The sequence below is a fragment of the Eurosta solidaginis genome, chromosome 4 (assembly GCF_040869045.1).
Source record: "Eurosta solidaginis isolate ZX-2024a chromosome 4, ASM4086904v1, whole genome shotgun sequence".
In the NCBI taxonomy this organism is placed as follows: Eukaryota; Metazoa; Arthropoda; class Insecta; order Diptera; family Tephritidae; genus Eurosta; species Eurosta solidaginis.
The window spans coordinates 127,748,794-127,753,607 of record NC_090322.1 but is presented as its reverse complement, the minus strand read 5'-3'; positions in this window follow the sequence as shown (position 1 = coordinate 127,753,607).

Here is a 4,814-nt window from a genome sequence, read left to right as displayed (position 1 = left end):
CTCTTCTCGTGAGGCATCCACGTTATGAGCCATGTAGCACTATGCCAGGATAACGGACGATTCTTTTTTCAACCCTATTGCGACCCCTGCTAGGTCTTCGGTGTTAGAGTTAGATAGCATAAACGAGTATAGGTGTTTTCTAACTATGACTTCAGCCCTGCTCGAAGCGTCTTTGTTAGACTCGCAGCATCAATGAGCTGTTTGCCCATTTCAAATACCACCACTTCTACGCCTATACGTTTGTCTTTTCCTGTTACTTCCAAGTCCTGGATTTCCTTTTTTACCTTTCCCGATTTTAAAATTCTCAGCGCCATTGATCTGCTTATGCATCCCGGCCACTGTGCTTATGCCTCCCTCATTTGATGCTCCTTTCCTCTTTCCAGGTCCTTTTCCACCTCCCTGCTTTTAGCGTATAAATAATCCTCCGCCCAGAACATTTTCCCAAGCTGTGAGTGGAAAACATCCTCTGATTCCGTATTAATTTGGAGCATGTAGTACTGGCCTCTCCAAGGGTCAAGATACATGAAGAATCTTCCAATCCCTTGTTAGTATTTTCGGGTTTTGACGTTGCAGTATGTTAAGCGTGTCCTCCGTCTCACCATTTAGGGTATCCAAACATTGGACTCTGATATCGTGGAGATCAGTTCTCTATCCACCACCTTCAACCTTACGCTTTGCAGCCATTTTGAAGCCGCGTTATTGGTGCAGGTCATGAGTTTAACCCCATTATGTCATGCAGCTGTTTCGAAGGATGGCAGTATTTTACTTGGTTCATTATGCATCATTTTGATCATGATACTAATCAGCTCCCTTTCTACGGGCCTCCACGTTTCGGTTGACATCTGCCCATTGGGGCCGCTGCAATGTAGCACTCCCACAGTCAGGAACTGTTGTTGTTGTTGTTGTAGCAGTGCTTCGCCCTACCTAATAGCTGCTACCGATCACAAATTGTCATCAATATCCAAGGAGTCCAAGGAAACTTGCAGTTTCAATAGGGGTGGACCATAATGAAAGGGGTGTTAGAGACGTTGGTTCCACATTACAATTGAAGGGATGGTTGGTGTCATGTGGGGACACATTGCAAGCGGGGCATACATTTTGTATGTCGGGGTTGATTCTGGATAGGTAAGAGTTTAACCTGTTACAGTATCCAGAACAAAGTTGAGCTAGAGTAACTCGCGTTTCCCTGGGGAGTGAGTATGCGTTCCTCTTCCGCAAGTTTTGGGTACTGTTCTTTGAGTACTGGATTCACTGGGAAATTCCTGGCATAAAGGTCCGACGCCTGTTTGTGGAGTTCACTGAGGACCTGCTTGTGTTTTTTGATTAATACGGCTGAGTTCTCAGGTGCCGTATTTCCTCATAATGCTTACGAAGATGACTCCTTAAGCCCCTAGGCGGTGTTGGCTCATCAATCAGACGTCTGTTGGGACCGCCCGTGGCGGTTCTGAGAGCAGTATTTTTGCAGGCCTGCAGCTTCTTCCAGTGAGTAGTTTTTAGGTTTGGCGACCATATAGGGGACGCCTAGCATGCAATCGGCTGACCAATTGCTTTGTATGTGGTAATGAGCGTTTCTTTGTCTTTTCCCCAAGTACTGCCAGCAAGGGATTTGAGGATTTTATTACGGCTCTGGATTTTCGGTACAGTTGCGGCTGCATTCTGACCAAAATGTAGATCCTGATTTTGGGGTGTAGGACATCCGGTAGCGTAGTGCCATCGACGTGGATTTTGAAAATGGTCGACATTTTGGGACGTCCATGTTGTAAATGAGGTCGCGGAGGATTAATCGGTGATAATGCCAGTTTCACGAGGCGAAAAAACTGGAGAGATTAGGGAGGTAGCCATTTATTCCGTTGCAAAGCTCATCGATCTGTGGGCCTGGGCCTGTGGCCATTATTGTGCAGTCATCGGCGTAGGAAACGGTAGTAACTCCTTCTGGTGACGAAGGTAGCTTAGATATGTAGAAATTAAACAAAAGTGGGGATAGGACACCACCCTGTGGCACCCCTTGTTTAATTCTTCTTGGTTTTGATGTTTCGTTTCTCAATTGCACCGATGCCTGCCGACCACCCAGATAATTTGCGGTCCACCTTTTAAGACATGGGGGAAGGGTAGACCCTTCCAGGTCTTGCAGTAGCGTGCCATGGTTGACCGTATCAAAAGCTTTTGATAGGTCTAGCGCAACGAGTACTGTTCTATGGTGGGGGTTTTGATTTAAACCGCAATTTATCTGGATGCTAATGGCATTTAGCGCGGTGGTTGTGCTATGAAGTTTTCTAAAGCCATGCTTGAAGTAGGGGAGCAAATTGGCTTCAAGCGTCTTGGTTACTGGCGATAGGAGAGATATCGGGCAATATGACTCTCCTATCTCAGCTTTAGTAGCGGGACCACCTTGGCCATTTTCCATTTTTTGGGAATAACAAAGTTGGAAAGAGACAGGTTGAAGACATGTACGCTTCCCAAGGCAGTCGGTTCTATGTACCGGAGCGACTCGGGATTCTTCCCGACCAAGAACTGTCATTTCAGTGTAACCCCATTTAATTTGTTGCGTCGCTCCCACAAATTGTCATCCTGCCACCAGCTCCTTGCAGCGGGACTGCTCCATATTATCTTGCTCCGGGAAGGTATCGAACCCAATCCGGGTCCGTCTCCTGACCCCGGTCCTGGGAAATGATTTTGCTGCATCTGCCGGAAAAGAATCTTTTTAGGACGGTCATACTCTTGTTAGTGTCGGATGGTTGTTCTGGGCTAGATCCTAAAACCAGACGTCCACGTAACTTCTATAAATCTTTTGTGGCTCCTTGCTGGTCACGCCCTAGGGCGTCCCGTAGTGTAGGCCTTAGCGCCCCCCCCCCCCCCCACTACCTTCCTGCTGCCCAGCAAGCCACAACAAGTACCCGCTGGTACTCGCGCCCCACGGCGCCACCAACTCATAAGGCTGCTCCCACTCATACCTACAATCTCCGTAGAAGAGTTGGGAGCAATGCCGATCATCAGCCCCTGCCCCAGTCTCCCCCCTCCCCCCTTCTTTTCCGGCAGCAATTGTGTAATTCAGGGAAACAGACTCTTAGTCCCTACCTCCCTTTGCACCGTTTGCCAACACAGAATATATATGTTTGCGACATCCGCCCAATGCAGCTCCTGTCATGGACGGTGCCACTTTCCTAGATGTTCTGGTCTCCGCGACGGCAACCCCCGACGGGTTTCATTGCGCCATGTTGCCAGGCCGCATACCCAAATACACCGGGTACCCCAATGCTTACCCAAGGACGTCCAGTCCCAGGGTCACAACAGCAGTTCCGTCCTAGCCTTCCACAACCCAGGCGTAGTCACCCGTCACTTACTCCCACAGTGACGACGTCTCCCCCTATGCACTTCAGAATTCTGCAGTTAAACTGTAATGGATTAACTGGCAAGATCACGGAGATAGTCGATTTCATGAAGCGGCACAACATCCGCATTGCTGTGATTCAAGAGACTAAACTCACAGCAAGATCTGCTCTGCTAACCTGTTCTGGGTATAATGTCCACAGAAAAGATCGCAAGAGCGGAAATGGAGGCGGCCTCGCGTTTATCATACACCACTCTGTGCAACATCATATATTTGATCCCGACATTTGCCGCAGGGACAGTGTCTTAGAACGTCAAGGCTTATCTGTCCGGTCAGGGGATGCAAACCTAGAAATCATCAACATCTACATCCCTCCTGCCACCTGTTGCCCCAGTGGATACAGCCCTAGTATCAGCGCCTTACTCACTGGCAACAATCGCATTGTCTTAGGCGATTCCAATGCCCATCAAGATCTATGGCATTCAAACTTGCGGGCGGAGAGTAGGAGTGAGATGTTGGTGGATCAAATAGAAGAAACGACGTTCTGCACAATAAACGGAGACGCCCCCACACGTATGGTAGGAAGCTGTCACAGTTCGCCGGATATATCAATCGTGAGCGCAGAACTCGTAGACTGCGTCAACTGGCAGCCGATGGTAACATTGGCATCCGACCACCTGCCTATACTCATTGACTTCATCGTCACAAAAAAATGCACTTCAATAAACTTTAAAAAAGGAAATTGGGATAAATACAAATTCTTTACAGACAACCGCTTTGCTGCCCTCCCTATCCCGACTGATGTCCGTCAAGGGGAGTGTGCTTTCCGCAAGGTCATTGAATCCGCCTCGGCTCGCTTCATTCCCGCCGGTAGAGTTCCCGAAATTCGGCCCTACTTTCCGGCGGAGGCCGCAAATTTAGCGAGAGAACGTCACCTTATAAGACAGCTCGATCCCGGCGACCCCCAAATAAGGGATATAAACCAACGCATCATATTGCTTGTGGATGAACACAAGCGGGCGAAATGGGAGGAGCACCTAAGCGATTGTAACCTCTCTGCCGGTGTAGGTAAACTTTGTGCCACCGTAAAGTCCCTATCGAATCCGTCTAGGCACAATGACAAAGTTTCCATCGCCTTTGGCGATAAAGTGCTGTCGGATGCGAAAAAATGCGCGAGCGCTTTCTGCCGACAATATATAATGCATTCTACGGTTGACAAAGTTAGACCGAGGGCCAACAAACGCGCACATAAACATAAATTCAGCGCGTCCCCAATTACAATCACCGCCAAAGAGGTTGAGGATGCCATCGGTCATGCTAAACCATCTAAAGTAGTGGGCCCAGACGGCATAGCCATGCCGATGCTTAAACGCCTAGGAAAAGCGGATTTCAAATATTTAGCACATGTCTTCAACCTGTCCCTTTCCACCTTTGTCATTCCCGAAAAATGGAAAATGGCCAAGGTGGTCCGCTACTAAAGCTTGGG